Consider the following 20,485-nt stretch of genomic DNA (forward strand, 5'->3'; position numbering starts at 1 on the left):
CATCTTATTTGTATTTCTGTAATACAGTTTCTGGCCTATAAAAAGGTGTCAGTAAATGTAAATTTATTAGTGTTTTCAGGCAGATTGCAATCTTGGCAGACCACTGCCTCTTAAGTCTCTTTTCTGTGATCCGTTCATACTCGGCATGTAAAAGGCCGCCTCTCTTTGCTCTGGGATAAGTACCTAAGGCATTTACTTAAAAACACCCAAGTCTAGAGAAATAATTTTTTTGTCTTTAGGGCACCATTTCCTTTCCCAAGGTATTGCACCCCAGGCTTGGGATCTGGGTCCGCAGGCTACAGGGAAGAGTTCGGTACGGGAAGCTCATCCTCCCACCCTCTGATTGGCCGGCTCGCACTCCACTCACGCGGCTCGCGTCTCTGATTGGCCGCCATGGCACTCCCCTCGGCCCGCGACTACTTTGTGTGCCTGGGCTGCGCGATCAGGTCCTCCGGCTCAGCTCGCCGTCTGGGCTTGACTGGTCTAGCTCTTCGGCCCACTGCTCTGCATCGCGGGCGCCAGGAATTTCCCGAGTCCGAGCGGTAGGAAGCATCCTAGGGAAAAGCCCCCTCCCCCCCGCCCCATGTTCTCCTTCCCGTACTGAATAAACTTCCGCTTCGGAGGGGCTGTTGCAGCCGTGGGTCGGGGGAGAGGCCAGGCACCGAACTCGGGCCCTCGTGGCGGCGGTGGGGGGGTGGGTCTTTCTGTCGGGGTGAATGTGGAAGACCAGCTCTCACAAGATAAAACAGGGCTTCGCTAGTCGCATGTGGCTACGATGCCATTCTACGATCGTGCTGCAAGCTGCAGCGGAGCGGCCAGACCTGGGCTGCAGGGGCTGAGCAGCAGCGATCACTCCTGAAAAGTAGCAACTAGCAAGGAGCCTGCTCCAGATCTCCAATACCAGTGCTCCTTAGGGCCGCGGGCTGAACTGGCACGGGCCAGTCCGTTTCCCGGCGGGCATTCCCCGGAGGTGGCGCTCCCTGGAGTGGAGAGCCCGGCTCCACTCGCGCCCCCTTTAGCCTCCGGCCTTCAGGCGGTAGAGGGCGGCCTACGCTCGTGTCGGAGCCGGCGCCCGCGCGCACAGCTGCTGCCCTGCTGGAAGTCTCCGGCTCCCGCTGTAGCCCGCAACTCAGCCGGGCGGTGGATGCTGCGACTACGTTATCAACGGGTGCGGCGAGAAGGGGGCAGGGAGAAGCCCTGGCACATGCCGGGGTCCCCGTAGGTGGCAGCGGCCAGCGCATGCGCGCCTTCTCCTAGAAGCCTGGAACGCTGAGGGGCGCGCGCCCCCATTCGCGCGCGCACGCTTGCGCTAGCCGAGGTTTCCCCGCCTGCGCTCGTTGTCAGAGCAGCTCCGGCGCGTGCGCGTGTTATCTCCGGCAACCGGAGTAGCCGGTTTGCCTCTGCTCCAGGCCCCCGCCCGCCGCCGCCCCCTCCCAGCCCCCGGCCGACCCGTCCCCTTCCTCTCCTTGCGGAATGGGGCCGGCGTTGCTCGGGGTCGCGCGCCCGGGACCCGGCTCACGCTCGGTCTCGCGCTGTCAGCGACTGCTTGGCTCGCGCCGCCTCGCGCTCTCCCTCAGTCAGTGGCGCCTGAGGCTCCGTTAAGCAGCGGCGGCGGCGGCGGCGGCGGCGGTTCCTGTTTCCGTTTCTTCCTCTCCCTTCAGTAGGGAATAGCATCCTCCATCCAGCCACCCCTCCCACTACCCCAACGCGGGGCAGCTGCGGCTGAGGGCTGTAGCGGCGGCGGCGGCGACTGGGGAACTGCGGAGACCGCCTCTGCTCCCGCCTCGGGTAAGGGGGCGTTTGGGAGCCGGGCCCCGCACGTCTTGGGGTCTGGGGCTGGGCAAGCGCGGGATCTCAGGAGGCTCTGGGGAGGTGCCTGACGGCCGTCGCTGCTCTTTTTCCCCAGGCAACCCCCGGGCCTGTTGCTGCCACTGCTGCTGCTTATCCATCGGCTCCGGGGAAAGTGGGGAGGGAGCCCCCGGGACCCTCTGGTGGGTGCCTTTGCGCTGCCCGGGGGGCGCGGGCAGGGGACTAGGGGCGCCGAGCGGCGCGGCGGCTGCCTCCGGCGTCGCGCATCCTTGGTTAGGGAAGGGGCCGAAGCCGAGGAGAGGAGAAGGGATGGGGGCGGGGGTGGGAGGTGTCCCTCTTCTCTCCAATACACCTACCTACCCTTTCGCCAGCAACTCGCTCCATGTTGTTACAGACAGTGGGGAAGAGCATTCCTGTGCGTTAGGGGCTTTCGTGAGTGGTTCTCCGGCTGGAAATCGGGGAGTGGACCCGTGCAAAGATCCGCTCCCGGCGAGGGGCCAGTGCCAGGGCAGTGCACGGTGTGAGTGCCGCTGCACCCCCGTTTGATGTGGAAATGATGAGTTTGCGGCTTTAGAGTATCCAAACTTATTTGGGAAGGTTAAGTGAGTCCCTATTTATTAGTTAAAGGTTTGCCCTGCAAGAGTGAGTGGGCTGTCGTGTGCAGCACCTGTTTTTCACTCACAGTGGGGTTTGCAATCCTCAGTCCCACAGAACGTCCGAGATGCAGTGTATTTCTTAAGTTAAATGGCAGCGTCATGGTTAAAATTTATCCCTGGTGAGCTTTAGCGTTTTGCTGTATATTACTTTTGATTCAGGCCTTGGATAGAGGCAGGGAGGGGTGTTGTTTCTTCTTCCCATGTTTGAATTAATTTACAGTTGACTTAAGCCAACTAAAGAAAGTGGACCTGGGAAAGCCAGAACCTCCTAAAGAAACCACAAACCTCAAGGGAACGCAGACCAAATTTCGACAAAAGTTTTCTATCAGTTTACAATTAAACTCATCACAAGTAACTGATTGAACTTTGGCTTGGCTCTCTTTAGAAACTGCAGGCAAGGTTTAATTATAGTTTCTTTTCCCCCTGTTATTCTTGGGGTTAAGTGCATATTTATTTTTTTGATTAAATTTTGTCTTTATGCATACTTCTTTTAAAGGGTGCATCATATAGGAAACATTTTAGAAGAGAAATTTGCAGCACTATAGAGTTATACTGAAGTATAAGCTGTATTCTCTCTTCTTCAAAATAACTTAAAATTAACCTAAAATCCTATGCCGTATAATAAGGCTGCATACATTGCTAGCCTTGTGAAATATATCATAAAGTGTATATAGAAAGTCTTAATTACTTGATTTATAACTACTACAATAGTAGGGATAGGGTGGGAATTCAAACATTTGAAATTATGATTTTACAGCTTAATATGTAAAAATGCGGGGAGTTAGAAATGAATAGGATTTAAGGAACATAGAAGGATGGTTTGGAGGCATGAATTTTCTTTTCCTGCTTTATAAACTGAGAATTCTTGAATTGCTGAACAGCTGGAATGAAAGTTGCATAGATTGCAGAAACATGCAAAATGTGTCTTTGATCAAGTAGTGAGTTAACATGAAGAGTATGTTGTGGTTTATTAGGCTAGTGATCAAAATAATTTCCATAAAATATAGCATCGTATAGATTGTACTTTAGGAAGTTCTTAAATTGAAATAGTCACTTGAAGTTGTTTCCCTACAAGTCAGTTTTATTTGAGACATATGGAATTGAAAAAACAGTACCTCTGATTACATTCTGCAGCATTTGGTTATAAATTTTAACTAGTTATTTTAAGGAACTGGAGTGTCTTTAAAAGTGGTGAATTTTGAAATTGCTAGTGGCTTGGAAAAACTTGTGTTTCTTACTTGTTTGTTGTTTTAAGTGCAGTTATATCAGTAGGTTGGTCTGGAGGGGGAGCTAGTGCCAAAGCAAAGCATGGCTTAGTATATGTTTGAACTTTTAAAACATCCCAAACTGGATTTTTATGACCAGAAGAAACATAAACTTAATTTTTAGTTAAAAGAATAAGGGAATTCTTATATGGATGTATGTCTGTAGATCGTTATTTGTGGAGTATATATATATATATATATATATATATATATATAGTATATTACAAATTAGTTAAAAATTTCTTTCATGATCTGAAATAATGGGAAGTAAATGCGTAACGTTTATTGAATTTCTGATTTAAAATCTCTGAAAATATGTCCCTAAACTTAAGGGTGTATAATAGTAGTTTCTTAACCTTCTTGTGCATTGCATCAGAAAGGAAGGAGTGTATATGTTGACCCTTTGTGCACGTTGCATCTTCTTAAATTTTTTCTTTATAATATCTACAGTCCTAAAATTTCAAAAGAGCTTCAAGTAGAGTCTTATAAGAGCAAAGACATCAGGTGTGTAGTAAGCTAGGTATTTATCAAAAGTAGAGATACTTTTAATAAAGAAATGGGTCCCTCAGACATCTGGAGAGCAGGATCCCAAGGTCACTTCTTAACCTCTCTCTCCTGCAGTATAATGCAGTGAGTCCAGACGATCTGTGAAGTTGAACTTGTGCCTTTGAATATGAAGCAGTTATTTTTTGATCTATGGCACTTTATTTAGGTTTCTGAACCGTAATCAGTTAGGTTTTGATTTTACTTCTCACAGTTCACATATTCTTCAAATTCAAGGGTAGAATTGATAGTGTGTATATTAAAATCAATAGAATATTTAGTTTTCTGAGGGTAGTGGTTTGGTTGGTTGTCCTCCATTGCTCTTCATTGTGTAAATAGAAATTCAATGCTGCTAAAATAAAAAATAGATTCTTTGAAAAAAAATAAAATATCTGTAAGATACAGAATAGTAAGGTGTTTACTATATTTAAGGGGTTAATGCTGTAAATTAATCAGTTTTATAAGACATTCTAGAATATTTTTATATCTTTTTTCATTTCTTTAATGATTATTTTTGATTTACTATAAAGTGAATTTAGTAAATCTCTTGGTTTAATTAAATGGTGAACGCACCCATTTCATATTATAGCACATTTATAAAAGCAAAAGAGTTTTCATTTCATAATCATAAGAGTAAATATAAAAATAAACATGTAAGTAAGTTTCTTTACTTAAAAATAAAACAAAATTAAGATTCTAAACAACTCTGAAACCAGAAGTATTGCTTTTATAGTAATTTTCTACTCTGCTTCAGTACTGGTCCTATTGGTACTTTTCAGATGAAACATCAACTTCCAGTCTTCTGCAGTCAACTGTAGTATAGTAGGTGTAGGATTTAGAGGACTGCTACAAGATTTCCCTTGTTTCTCCTCTTGATGATTCTCTGGCTTATATTTCTGTACCAAATAGTATATGGTTTTGCAGTTTGAATTGTTATTAAATTGTAGTTTGTTATAATGAGAAAAACATGTTTAAAAGTAAGAGATGTTTACAACTGATTTAAAAACAAAACCCTTTTAAAATTCCGAACAGAAGAATGTTATATGGGGATGTGTATGCATTTAAGATATATATATATATGTATATATATGTGTATATATATATATATGTGTGTGTGTGTGTATATATATATATATATATATATATATATATATATAAACAGATCAGTCTCAAGTCTCAACCTTCCTTTCTCTCTGCATTCTACTCTCCTGCCTACATCTCCCCTTCTCCAGCCACCCTCCATCATCCCACAGTTTTCTCCTTGGAGTAATTAGGAATTCAAACCAATAAAATGAATCATATCATTCACTTGGCATAGCTTTTTCTTCCTTGATTAAATGACTTTATATCAATCTGTACAATATTCTAAACATATAGCTTAGACTATACAATACTGTAGATTTTCCTATTAATGGAGGAAGAGCACATAAGGGCCCAAGGGGTTTATGCCATGTATTTCAATGTAAGAGTTATTCTTACTCCTTACAGAAAGTAGAGCTATAAGGTTAATTTCATTTACTTTTTTAAAAAAATAGACTTTATTTGCTAAAACCCAATACCACACTGATTTACTACTTTTTAAAAATATCTTTTGTGATAGTTTTTGTGTGAGAAAATGACATGCAAAGGGGAAATGTGTTTTGAATTTTAAGTTTTTAAAAAAATTGACGAATTATATCAATATAAGGCTGGTACAGATGTAGTTCAGACTTGCCTTTGCTGTCGTTCTCTTTTGCACTGGTCTGTAATATAACCTCTTCATTAAAGCACTGGAATAAAACTTTGAAGATCACTACTGAAATGCTCCCTATATTTGTTATATCTTAGAACTTGGGTTTTTTTTTTAATTAAACTGATTCAGGGATAAACTGAGTAAACGTGACCTAACATTTATGTTAAGAAGATTAGACTTAGCATTTCTACTTGTCACAGTCTCTATGACTGGTTAGTGTAAATAAAGTTCACATTACAAAATAAATAAAGTGTTGATACTAATCTTAGATGTAGATGTAAATGGGAAATTAAGGTCATGTTTATTTTACAATCTGAGTTATGAGAAGCATTACATGATATGAACTTTAAATGCTGTAACTTTCTGATTATAAATGAACAAAAGTAAAGTGAAAATGGGAGATTGTTATATTTGATTTACCTCAAATATACAACTAAAATGAACCTGTTTTGTGTCTGTAAATATTCATTTAAGACTGTTAATGAACCATGAATGAGTTTTAAATTTATACTAACTTATGGCTGGTTATTTACATTATATCCCTTAGATGAGATAAATGCCATTAATACCTAGAGCCAGAGTAAATTTGCCTGTAGTAAAAAATAATATTTACAAACCATCAAACTGTAAAGCATACTAACATTCCATAATCTAGTTTCTAAAATCACTTGTATAATTTTTAAAATATAATTTGTTGTAATATCTTGATAAAGTAGTAAAGGTGGAAAAATATAGTTTGTAGCTTTGGGACAGTCAGTGAAGGGAGGGGGGTTGAGAGAGGGGGTGTACTGGTTGATGAGCCTGCCTTATTTGGAGTTGAGGGAGATTTCTTCAGTTTTTTCCTCTCCATCCACTTCCTTCTCCCTGTTTGTTGTCTTTCCTCTCCCAACAGTGGTGGAAAATGTGGGAGTTTACCATCTTTGTAGGGTTTTTGTTTCCTTAGAGTTCATAGAACATTTCCTAGTACAACATTACCTTTTATGTTACAATAAGTTTATTATAATGATTTCATTTTCTTTTGCAGCAGTAGGCAAGAGACTTGAAGTTCAGTTGATGTGGGGTTCAATATTATTTATTAAAAATGATTTTGTAACTGTATAAAAAGGGGTATGGGAGATGTTGGTTCATTGTTAAGGGTCCTGTATCAGTCACATTATTGTTCTGCCTACTGTTAGTATATGGTAATCCCTTCTTCCAGTTTCTTGGAATGCAGTCTCATGCCTCCTCTGCTATTTCTGTCTTCATCTATGGAGTTTCTGAATACAAGGAATTGTTTTTAGAATATCTCTTCACCTTCTTCGTGTCCCTCATTGCAATAATATAATGTAAAAAAAAAACAAAAACGGCCCCAAACAATAAAAACCTGTGTCCATTGAAGAGAACCAGCTCTGAAACTAAAATGGACAGCAGTGTTCTCCATTCATGGCAGTAGTTTTAGCAGATTTAAGCCAGTTATTGTGGAAAGTTCATAAGGAGAAAGTGTATGTTTGATAATTAGGGCCCTAATCATTAGAGATCTGACTGATTCGATTTCTTTAACACATGGAATTGTACTTATACCTGAAAGAGATGTATTCACTAGAGATTGTTATTTTTTGTGTGTCTTGAGTTTTGTGAATAACTACTTAATTCAGTCAGTTACCAAATGGCAAAAGATTGTAATTTTGAGAAAATCTGTTCTTTAAAATTAGAGTTGAGCCAGGCTAAATATTTTGTTTTCTTTTTATAAGTTTCAGATTTTTCTTCCTTATTTATTTATTGTATATGTGTGTGTGTATATATATATTGTTGGAGTAAAATTGCTTTACAATGTTGTGTTAGTTTCTGTTGTACAATGAAGTGAATCAGCTATTTGTATACCTATATCCCCTCCATCTTGAACCTCCTTCCCATCCCCCCCATCCCACCCATCTAGGTCATCACAGAGCACTGAGCTGAGCTCCCTGTGCTATACAAGCAGGTTCCCACTAGCTATCTGTTTTACACATGGTAGTGTATTTATGTCAAACCTAATTTCCCAGTTCATCCCACCTTCCCCTTGCCCACCCTGTGTCCACACGTCCGTTCTCTACGTCTCTATTCCTGCCCTACAAATAGGTTCATCTGTACCATTTTTCTAGATTCCACGTATATGCGTTAATATGTGATATTTGTTTTTCTCTTTCTGACTTACTTCACTCTGTATGACAGACTCTGTAAGTCCATACATATCTCTAAAATGACCCAATTTCGTTTCTTTTTATGGCTGAGTAATATTCCATTGTATATATATGTACCACATCTTCTTTATCCATTCATCTATCATTGGACATTTAAGCTGTCTCCATGTCCCAGCTATTGTAAATAGTGCTGCAGTGAACACTGGGGTGCATATGTCCTTTTTTTTTCTTTTGGTGGTACGTGGACCTCTCACTGCTGTGGCTTCTCCCGTGTGGAGCACAGGCTCCGGATGCGCAGGCTTAGCGGCCATGGCTTATGGGCCCAGCTGCTCCGCGGCATGTGGGTTGCTCCCGGACCAGGGCATGAACCTGTGTCCCCTGCATCGGCAGGTGGACTCCCAACCACTGCACCACCAGGGAACCCCCATGTGTCCTTTTGAATTACGGTTTTCTCAGGGTATATACCAAGTAGTGGGATTGCTGGGTCATATGGTTATTCTATTTTTAGGTTTTTAAGGAACCTCCATACTGTTCTCCATAGTGGCTGTATCAATTTACAGTCCCACCAACAATGCAAAAGGGTTCCCAACACACCCTCTCCAACATTTATTGATTGTAGATTGTTTGATGATGGTGTGAGGTGATACCTCATTGTGGTTTTGATTTACATTTCTCTAATAATTAGTGAAGTTGAGCATCTTTTCATATGCATCTTGGCCATCTGTATGTCTTCTTTGGAGAAATGTCTATTTAGGTCTTCCGCCCATTTTTTAATTGGGTTTTTTGTTTTTTTGATATTGAACTGCATGAGCTGTTTGTATATTTTGGAGACTAGCTTCGTTTGCAAACATTTTCTCCCATTCTGAGGGTTGTCTTTTTGTCTTGTTTATGATTTCCTTTGCTGTGCAAAAGCTTTTAAGTTTCATTAGGTCCCATTTGTTTATTTTTGTTTTTACTTCCATTACTCTAGGAGGTGGGTCAAAAAAGATCTTGCAGTGGTTTATGTCAAAGAGTGTTTTTCCTCTAAGAGATTTATAGTGTCCAGTGTTACATTTAGGTCTTTAATCCATTTTGAGTTTATTTTTGTGTGTGGTGTTAGGGAGTGTTCTAATTTCATTGTTTTACATGTAGCTGTCTAGTTTTCCCAGCACCACTTATTGAAGGGGCTGTCTTTTCTCCACTGTATGTTTTTGCCTCCTTTGTCATAAATTAGGTGACCATATGTGCGTGGATTTACCTCTGGGCTTTCTATCCTGTACCACTGATCTATATTTCTGTTTTTGTGCTAGCACCATAATGTGTTGATTACTGTAGCTTTGTAGTATAGTTTGAAGTCGGGGACCCTGATTCCTCCAGCTCCATTTTTCTTTCTCAAGAATGCTTTGGCTATTCAGGGTCTTTTGTGTTCCCATACAAATTATAAAATTTTTTGTTCTAGATCTGTACAAACTGCCATTGGTAATTTGATGGGGATTGCATTGAACCTGTAGATTGTTTTGGGTAGTATAGTCTTTTTCACAATACTGATTCTTCCAGTCCAAGAACATGGTATATTTCTCCATCTGTTTATGTCATCTTTGATTTCTGATGAAACACATTTCATCAGTGTTTTATAGTTTTCTGAGTACAAGTCTTTTACCTCCTTAGGTAGATTTTTTCCTAGGTATTTTATTCTTTTGTTGTGATGATAAATGGGATTGTTTCCTTAATTTCTCCTTCTGATTTTTCATTGTTAGTGTATAGGAATGCCAGAGATTTCTGTGCATTAATTTTGTATCCTGCAACCTTAGGAAATTAATTGATTAATTCTGGTAGTTTTCTGGTGGCATCTTTAGGATTTTCTATGTGTAGTATCATATCATCTGCAAACAGTGACAGTTTTACTTCTTCTTTCCAATTTGTATTCCTTTTATTTCTGTTTCTTCTCTGATTGCTGTCGCTAGGACTTCCAAAACTTTGTTGAGTAAGAGTGGCGAGAGTGGACATCCTTGTCTTGTTCTTGATCTTAGAGGAAGTGCTTTCAGTTTTTCACCACTGAGTATAATGTTTCCTGTGGGTTTGTCATATATGGCCTTTATTATGTTGAGGTAGGTTCCCTCTCTGCCCATTTTCTGGAGAGTTTTTATCATAAATGTGTGTTGAATTTTGTCAAAAGCTTTTTCTGAGTCTATTGAGATGATCATATGGTTTTTATTCCTTAATTTGTTAATACGGTGTTTCACATTGATTGATTTGTGTATACTGATGAATCCTTGCATTCCTGGGATAAATTCCACTTGATCATGGTGTATGATCCTTTTAATATGTTGTTGGATTATGTTTGCTAGTATTTTGTTCAGGATTTTTGCATCTACGTTCATGAGTGATACTTGTCTATAATTTTCTTTTTTTGTGATATCTTTTTCTGGTTTTGGTATCAGGGTGATGGTGGCTTCGTAGAATGAATTTTGCAGTGTTCCTCCCTCTGTACTTTTTGGGAAGAGTGAGGATAGGTGTTAGCTCTTCTCTAAATGTTTGATAGAATTCGCCTGTGAAGCCATTTGGTCCTGGACTTTTGTTTGTTGGAAGATTTTTAATTACAGTTTTAATTTCATTACTTGTGATAGGTCTGTTTATATTTTCCAATTCTTCCTGGTTCAGTCTTGGAAAATTGTACCTTTCCAAGAATTTGTCCATTTCTTTGTGGTTGTCCATTTTATTGGCATATAGTTGTTTGTAGTAGTCTCTTATAATCCTTTGTATTTCTGCGGTGTCACTTGTGATTTCTCCGTTTTCATGTCTATTTTATTGATTTGCGTCCTCTCCCTTTTTTTCTTGATGAGTGTGGCTAAATGTTTATCAGTTTTGTTTATCTTTTCAAAGAACCAACTTTTAGCTTTATTGATCTTTGCTATTGTTTTCTTCATTTCTATTTCATTTATTTCTGCTCTGATCTTTATGATTTCTTTCCTTCTACTGACTTGGGTTTTCTTTGTTCTTCTTTCTCTAGTTGCTTTAGGTGTAAGGTTAGATTGTTTATTTGAGATATTTCTTGTTTCTTGAGGTGAGATTGAATTGCCATAAACTTCCCTCTTAGAACTGCTTTTGCTGTGTCCCATAGGTTTTGGGTCATTGTGTTTTCATTGTCATTTGTTTGTATGTATTGTTTTATTTCTTCTTTGATTTCTTCAGTGATCTCTTCATTATTTAATAGTGCACTATTTAGCCTCCATGTATTTGTGTTTTTTACAGTTTTTTTTCCTGTAATTGATTTCCAGTCTTATAGCATTGTGTTCAGAAAAGATGCTTGATATGATTTCAATTTTCTTAAATTTTCTGAGGCTTGATTTGTGACCCAAGATGTGATCTATCCTGGAGAATGTTCCATGTGCACTTGAGAAGAAAGTGTATTCTGCCACTTTTGGGTGGAATGTCCTATAAATATTAAATCTATCTGGTTTGTTGTTTCATTTAAAGCTTGTGTTTCCTTATTTATTTTCTGTTTGGATGATCTGTCCATTGGTGTAAGTGGGGTATTAAAGTCCCCTACTATTATTGTGTTTCTGTTGATTTCCCCTTTTATGGTTGTCAGCATTTGCCTTATGTATCGAGGTACTTCTTTGTTGGGTGCATAAATATTTATAATTGTTACGTCTTCTTGGATTGATTCCTTGATCATTATGTAGTGTCCTTCCTTACCTCTTGTAACAGTCTTTATTTTAAAGTCTATTTTATCTGATACGAGTAAAAGAAAGCTACTCCAGCTTTCTTTTGATTTCCATTTGCATGGAATATCGTTCTCCATCCCTTCACTTTCATTCTGTATGTGTCCCTATGTCTGAAGTGGGTCTCTTGTAGACAGCACATATATGGGTCTTGGTTTTGTATCCATTCAGCCAGTCTGTGTCTTTTGGTTGGATCATTTAATCCATTTACATTCAAGGTTATTATTGATATGTATATTCTTATTACCATTTTTAAAATTGTTTTGGGTTTGTTTTTGTGGGTCTTTTTCTTCTCTTGTGTTTCCTGCCTAAAGAAGTTCCTTTAGCATTTGCTGTAAAGCTGGTTTGGTGGTGCTGAATTCTCTTTGCTTTCGGTTGTCTGTAAAGCTTTTGATTTCTCTGTTGAATCTGAATGAGATCCTTGCTGGGTATATTAATCTTGCTTGTGGGTTTTTCTCTTTCATCACGTTAAGTATATCCTCCCACTCACTTCTGGCCTGCAAAGTTTTTGCTGAAAAATCAGCTGATCACCCTATGGGGATTCCTTTCTACGTTATTGTTTGCTTTTCCCTTGCTGCTTTTAATATTTTTTGTTTGAACTTAATTTTTCTTAGTTTGATTAATATGTGTCTTGGTGTGTTTCTCCTGGGGTTTATCCTGTGTGGGACTCTCTGCGTTTCCCGGACTTGGGTGACTGTTTCCTTTCCCATGTTAGGGGAAGTTTTCCACTATAATCTCTTCAAATATTTTCTCAGATCCTTTCTGTTTCTCTTTTTCTGGACCTGTATAATTTGAATGTTGGTGCGTTTAGTGTTGTCTCAGAGGTCTCTAATATTGTCTTCAATTCTTTTCATTCTTATTTCTTTATTCTGCTCCTCAGCAGTTATTGCCACCGTTCTGTCTTCCAGCTCACTTACTCGTTTTCTGCCTCAGTTATTCTGTTATTGATTCCTTCTCGTGTATTTTTCATTTCTGTTACTATGCTGTTCATCTCTGTTTGTTTGTTCTTTAGTTCTTCTAGATGTTTGTTAAACATTTCTTGTATTTTCTCAATCTGTGCCTCCATTCTATTTTTGAGATTCTGGATCATCTTTACTATCATTACTCTGAATTCTTTTTCAGGTAGATTGCCTATTTCCTCTTCACTTATTTGGTCTTGTAGGTTTTTACCTTGCTCCTTTATTTTGCTGTCTCTTTTTTTTTTTTTTTGGTGGGTGGGTTTATGTTCCTGTCTTACTGGTTGTTTGGCCTGAGGCTTCCAGCACTGGAGTTCATAGGCTGTTCAGTGGAACTGGGTCTTGGTGCTGAGGTGAGGACCTCTGGGAGACCTCACTCCTATGACTATTCCCTGGGGTCTGAGGTTCTCTGTTAGTCCAGTGCTTCAGACTCGAAGCTCCCATCACAGGAGCTCCAGCCTGACCCCTGGCTCATGAACCAAGATCCCACAAGCCGTGTGGGGTGGCAAGGAAAGAAAAAAAAAGAAGAAAGGAAAGAAGAAAAAGGAGCAGAACAATAACAAAGAGTAAAAAATAAAATAAGATTAGAAAAGTAGCGGATATGTTAGAAAGAATAAAAAAGTAAAAATATAGATGAAACAACAACTGGAAGTTTTTTTTTTTGGTCATAATGAGATATTTATTGGGACTCATCCAAAAAGGACTAGCTCAAGAAGGAACGTGGCAGAATTACAAAATTATGAAATCCACAGTCCAGGAAAACCTGGACCAAGGAAGCACTCTTTAAAAATCTTGAGTATGGTAGTACTTTGTATAGCACATAATAAATTTACAGAACTTAATATTTGAGGATGGTAGTAGAAACAATGTTCTGTTTTCTTTTTTAAACAGCACAGTTGCACAGTTAATACTTTGTGTGAGACACACAAAACTATTAACAAAGTTGAAATATATCTTATCGAATCCTGGAACAGATGGAGTATCTGAGCATCCATCTCCCTAAGATCAAGGCAAAAGCTTTAAACAGAGGCATAATAGTAAAAAAGAGGAGAAAAAAAAAAAGCCCGAAAAGGCCTTGGCTGTGGGTCGTGGGGCTTAGGCGGGGGTGAGGTTTAGGCGTGGGTGGGGCCTATGCTTAGGACCCACAGGGCTGGAAAAGGCTCTGGGGGTTGTGAGGGATGGGGCTTAGGCTCAAAGCAGCAGGAGGGGCCTAGGAGTGCCTTTGGCCTTGGAGGGTGGAGGACCAGGTCCAGGACCCCAGCAGCTCACTGGGCCCAAGTGGGTGGGGAAATGCTAGGTGTTTTTCCACCTGATCCTCCAATCCGGAGGGCACCCCCCCGTTGGCCTCTCTTCTTCTTCCCCCCCTCCCTCCCTCCTATGCCCCTAAGACCCATGTAGCTGGAGGGGTCCCAAAAGGCAGGGGACCAGACCTAGAAGCCCAACAGGCTACCTGGGGCCGAGTGGGTGGGAGAAACGCCTGCAGCACTTCCCCTGATCCCCCGGCCCTGGAGGGTCCCACTGTCCGCCTCTCCTACTCTTCCCCCTTCCTCCCTCCCACCCATGCCCCTAGAACCCATGAGGCCGGAGGGGGCCCCAGAGAATGGAGGGGACAGGGCCCCAGAGCCCAGCAGGCTTCCTGGGGCCCGAGTGGGCAGGGGAAATGCCGTCCGCACCTCCCCTGATCCTCCGATCCCGGAGGGCCCCTCCCTAATCTGTCTCTCCTCTTCTTCCCTTGCCTCCCTCCTACACCTCTAGGACCAACGTGGCCCAGAGGGGGGCCTTGGAGGGCGGAGGACCTGGCCTGGGAGCCCCACAGGTTTCCTGGGAATGATTGGGCAGGAGAAATGATAGGCACGCTCACCCTGATCCTCCAAGCCGCTGAGGGTCCTTCTAGGTGTTAGAACCCCTCCCCCCTCCCAGCCACCCCTCAGGGGCACGGGTCCTGTCCGGCCTACACTTCTCCTCCCCCCTCAGTCCCACCATGTCCTACCTGGTCGCTTGGGGGTTTGTCCCGTCTCCTTGGGTGTTGAGGTCCCCCACCAGCGTCTGGCAGGTGCCCTAGTTGTGGGGAGAGGCGAACTGTGAGTTCTCCCCCACTGCCATCTTGACTGTAACCCCCTTTCTTTCTCTTTTAGAAAGTTTAGTGAAACTCTAAGGTTTAGGAGGGTGGTAATTGAAGCTCTTGGGCCAAAAGGTCTTCTTTCCTTAGCATTGGTAAAATGAGGCTCAGCCATGAGAAATGTAGGTTTACTGAGTGATTCTGACTGCTTCCTCTGACATGATTACAGACATCTGGGCCTTCACTAATTAAAACTGTTTATTTTTAAGGTCCAAACAGTAGAAGTATCAGCTTGATACTTCTAGGTGTACAGCATTCATAGAAGGAGTGATGTAATGTTATTTTTAATTTGTAAGTAAATGAAGACTATGCTCATTGTGCTGAGTAGGCTTGAAGAGATGTATACCTAATAAGGATGTACAAACAATAAACTGAAGAGACTTGCTAGTATGCAGTTAGGAATGGTTCCTCTTAATGAAAGGACTCTTATTAGTGTTTAGAATGGCACAAATTATAATGATGAAAATGAAATCACCAAAGAATTCTGTTCTGGAGCAGTTTGTCAGATAACAGACAAAAGAGCACATCCTCTATTCCATAACTGTCTACAGAGGTTCACTTAGAGCCATGCAGAATCCTACCTAAAAGGAAATAGTGATCAATAACTAACGTATTTTCACAAGAATCGTGCACATTTCTTCTGTGTATATTTGCATAGTACCTGTCACTTTCTCTTTCCATGGCAAATGTAAGGTTAGAAAGTAAGGTACCTAACTTTTGGAAATTCTGAAGGGAAAGGATCTGAAGTTTGGAAAAAAGGCTGTTTTCTTTGTGTTTTAGTGATGCTTTTTGACATAAAATTTTTTGAGAGCTCCACAGATGTAAAGCTAAAATCTGAGTTATTTCATAGTAATTTTTTGGATAGCTTTATTGAAGTATAATTTATATACCATAAAATTCACAAGTTTTTGTAAATATATACAGCTGTACAACAGTTATCACAATCCAATTTTAGAACACTTTCACCTTCCAGAAAGCTCCCTTTTGCCTGTTTGCCCAACCCGTGTTCCTACCCCCAGCTCCAGGCAACCCCTTGTCTGTATTTTGTCTCTATAGTTTTGCCGTTTCTAGAAATTTGAGGTTAATGGAATCATACAATATGTAATCTTTTGTGTCTGGCTCTTTTCACTTAGTATAGCCCTGTTTGGTAATTTGAAAGAATGGATAAAGTAGAGAAGGTTTGAACTTGGAATCAGGAGACTTGGATACTAGTGTTGGTTCTGCCACCCAGATGTGTAAATTGGGTAGGCCATTTGTCCTCTCTGGGCCTCTGCTTCTTTCTCCATAAAGTGATTTATTTTGATTTTCTTCTATTCCAGTTTTCACACCTGGGTAGACATTCACTGGCCTTTCCCTAGAATGTACCTTAACTCTTCCCCTTAAGTGTAAGCACTTTATGTCAACATATGTTTTTTCTGAATCAAAAACAAGGCCTATGGTCGAAGAGATGACTCAGCAGTGGCAAATTTGAGATTGCCTTGAAAAATCAAGATGGCTGATTAAACTTTTTCTTGGGCATTTCTTAGTTCATGTGTACAACTTTGAGAATAGCGGTAGTCTTAAATGCTGAGTTAATAATTAAGACTTTTGAAGAGAATAAAGGCAGAGTTGAATAATTGTCAGAGGTAGAGCTTTAAAAGTGATCGAAACTTCTTATGAACATAGGAAAAAATTATGCTTTTTAGTTATTTCTTTTGTTTTGGAAGTAGAAGGTGGGGTGGAGCAACTTTAGTTATGTTTGAGCCAAGTTGGGCTCAAGGCAGCGAAGTGGGATTAGAGTGTTTTTCAAAGAAGAACCGAAGGAAGTGTATGGCTACTGTTGGGAAGATAGTCCTAGGGCTCATCTGGAGGCAAAGCTGACAGATAATATTCAGGTGACAAATTAGGAAAAAAGTATGTATACAGGGAGTTAAAAAATATGTTTGTGCATGTGTTTATGTACGTGTAGCAGGTATAGACAACTGACTGAGTAGCTGGTATCAGGTATATTCCAAGGGGGTAATGTGCATTTTCAGTATAGTATAATAAAAGATAGGGCATTGAATAACAACTAGCTAAATTAAAAAATAAGAGTACTGTGACTACTTTCAAATATTCAATAATTTTGACTCTTAGAAACTATCAGAGCTTCTTATATCATCTATAAGTAGTAGGAAGTATGGCTATAAAATGATTGAACTTTTATTTTTACCCAACATACTAGAACGTGAGTGGTAACCCACAGAGCAGGCACTGTGAAGGAGGGGAATGTAGCTATAAATATATTTTACTGATGGTGTCATTAGAGCAGCATAAGAATTTGTTTCATGCTTTATAGTCACACTTTTTGCTCAGAATGGTATTTTTAATAAATACCATAAGTCATCTAATTATCACCAAAAATATCCCCAAAGCAAACCTATATTAAATGAATGAAGATTTGTCACTTTTGACAGTATTATGAAGATTGTGTTAAGACTGATAAGGAGTTCCAAAAGTTGAATCCCAAAGCTTTTTATGCAATGGCAGCATTCTAGGAATAAGTAATAAAGCTTTCTAAGGTGACTGTTTTTATGGCAACAATATTCTTTTGAATATATGCTATACCGTATACTTTAAATGTCCCACTGAAGTTGTACTACATATAAAATACCTAAATATGAATTATGTAATTGGAAAAATTTCAGTGTAAAGGAAAGAGACACTTCTTTCTATAACTTCTGAAGCTCCAAAATATTAAAGATGATCATCATTCATATTTTCCCAGGTAATTTTAATTTTTAATAATAATAAGTGAGCAACTGTCAGAAGGTATAGCCATTTCTAGGTTTAGAATTCTTGTTCTTTATATAGTTCTCTCAAATACTTGTCCTTAAGAAAATAGATTTCTTGAGCAATGAAATACTAATTTGATACTTAAGCAAAGCATCAGAGCAAGACTAGAACCTCATTAAAGCAGTAAAAATGATTAATTTTAAAGTTTTAGAAAACTTTTAAAGAGTGCTCCAAAATACTTACTTATATTTTTTTAACAATTCTTTTCTGCTTGACTTCCTACAGGGGCTGTATCAGCCCTTTTCTACCTCTTTCCTAGCCCCCAACAGCATACTGCTCTCAGACTTTGCAGGTTATTTCACTTACTTTTTTTTTTTTTTTTTGAAAAGTGTAAGAAGGTTAAGACCATCGAACAGAGGCTTCCTCAGCTTTGCTTTTCTTTATCTGTAAGTTGTGCAGTTTCACCTCCTCTGTACCATTTGGTGTCAGGGATGTGTCCGTTAGGCTTTCATGACTACTTCATGACTACATTTTATCCCTGCTACCCTTTAGAATATAAGGTTCATTAGTTCACTCCTTTATCATTTTAATTTCAGTCTCCCCTAACAACATCTTTACTGGCCTAAGAAACAAAAAAGCAAACCCCAAACCACCTTTCCTTATTCTTTCTGTCACATCCTGCCCTTCCCATCCCCGGCCTTTTTTGGTATTACCCACAGCCCAAAGAAAGAGCAATATGCCTATTTCAATTTTTCTACCTTCTTTTTCAGTAAAATCATTCTCTCTGTTGTTACCAGTGACCTTCTGAACTGCCCAATGGAGACTTTTTTTAGTATTAGTTTTTGCTTTTTTTTTTTTTTTTTTTTGCAGTATGAGGGCCTCTCACCGTTGCGGCCCCTCCCGTTGCAGAGCACAGGCTCCGGACGCACAGGCTCAGCGGCCATGGCTCACAGGCCCAGCCGCTCCGCGGCATGTGGGATCTTCCCAGACTGGGGCACGAACCCGTGTCCCCTGCATCGGCAGGCGGACTCTCAACCACTGCGCCACCAGGGAAGCCCCAGTTTTTGCTTTTTAATTCTTCGGATTTGACACTGTGAATCCCTTTTCCTCCTTGCTTTTCCTTATAACTTTGTAGTCCTCCTGGTTCTCCTATATATTCTAGCAACTTTTCTTTTCATTTACAAGGTCAACTTCTTTATTAAGTATTTGCCTTATACATTTTTCTTAATCTAGACTTTTTTCCTTGTAATGTTATCTTCAGTGAGTACCTCTTTCAGACAGCTCCCACCCATATAGTAAATGTTGAACTTCAGTTTCCAGCTTGAGAGCTCCACTTGTTTGTTATTCAGTCAAGCTGAATGTGCTCATTTTCTTTCATCTAAAATGTATTATTCTTTCTAACTTTCCTTCCTTTATTGTTGGCTTATCCCTTCCATTTTCCAAACTTGAATTCGAAGTTATCTTTGAATTTCCAATCAGATCCATTCAGTTGTCAAGCTGTGAATACTATAGTGTTTCTCTACTTTATCAACTCTTTTCTATTTCCTCTTTTTTTTTTAACCACAGAAGTTTAGGTTCTCATTACTACTAACATATAAATAATTACAATTTTGTAATTGCTATAATAGAGGGAGAGGAGGAAGAGGCAGTTCTACTAGGGTGTGATAGGTGGGGAAGGCTGTATTGAAAGGAAGTGACATTTAAGCTTAGCATCAAAGAATAAGTAGGGACATTCCAGGCAGGCTAACTGAAGAAAGACTTGCTAGAAGTTTATCATATGTTGTCAACTCATAAGACTTTTGCTTTAATCCTTACTGCATGTGGGTGTTTTTCCTTCTGGCACGTGCTGTTGCTTTTCTTCAGATATTGGAACAATTTAAAACCAGAGTGACACAAAATAACATGTATCTGTATTACCTCACTTTGAGTGAGTAGAGTGGTAAAAATGTGAAGGGGTGAAAAGTGAGCACCATTTGCATTGAAGACTTAAAACCTAAAGACTAAAATTTACATTAAAGGCTGTCTTTAATGTTCCTGACACTTGGAATGTAAATCTTTAATGGGTAGCTATTTTCAGTCTACCGTTGACCCTTGAACAACTCAGGTTGGAACTGTCCAGGTCCACTTATACCTGTATATTTTTCAGTAGTAAATGCTACAGTACTATAAGGTCTGTGGTTGATTGAATCTGTGAATGTGGAGGAACCGCAGATATGGAAGGCTGACTATAAATTATACTTGGATTAACCCATGCATGTCATTCAAGGGTCAGCTGTACTTATATATGGCTTTACCTTTTTAAAATTTTAAATAATTAATTTATTTTTGGCTGCATTGGGTCCTCGTTGCTGCGCACAGGCTTTCTCTGGTTACGGCGAATGGGGGCTACTCTTTGTTGCGGTACGTGGACTTCTTATTGCAGTGGCTTCTCTCGTTGCATGCTCCAGGCATGCTGGCTCAGTAGTTGTGGCTCGTGGGCTCTAGAGCACAGGCTCGTGGCTCGTGGGCTCAGTAGTTGTGGCTCGTGGGCTCTAGAGCACAGGCTTAGTAGTTGTGGCACATGGGCTTAGTTGCTCCATGGCATGTGGGATCTTCCCAGACCAGGGCTTGAACCTGTGTCCCCTGCATTGGCAGGCGGATTCTTAACCACTGCTCCACCAGGGAAGTTCTGGCTTTATCTTTTATTTTTGCCTCTTTCCACACATGTTTGATTGCCCTACAGTAGGGCTTGGTAATATCTCTATATTAATAGCCACTAATACTAAAAGTAAATTAACTGAAGGCCACA

General features: G+C 40.3%; 1 protein-coding gene across 6 annotated transcripts in view; it reads left to right on the plus strand.

The window, feature by feature from the left end:
• Nucleotides 1-408: 408 nt before the first annotated feature.
• The window catches only part of FUT8 (fucosyltransferase 8), a 325,108-nt gene continuing 305,031 nt past the window's right edge, over nt 409-20,485 (plus strand). For 2 of the 6 annotated variants that reach the window (XM_032622332.1, XM_032622334.1), the window contains exon 1: nt 1,484-1,788. The gene's annotated coding sequence lies outside the window, so the exon portion shown is untranslated. Of the gene's footprint in view, nt 543-1,344; nt 1,789-20,485 lie in introns of those variants that run through there. The other 4 variants (XM_032622335.1, XM_032622331.1, XM_032622333.1 and 1 more) reach the window with 4 other exon arrangements.

Source organism: Phocoena sinus, chromosome 2 (genome assembly GCF_008692025.1).
Source record: "Phocoena sinus isolate mPhoSin1 chromosome 2, mPhoSin1.pri, whole genome shotgun sequence".
In the NCBI taxonomy this organism is placed as follows: Eukaryota; Metazoa; Chordata; class Mammalia; order Artiodactyla; family Phocoenidae; genus Phocoena; species Phocoena sinus.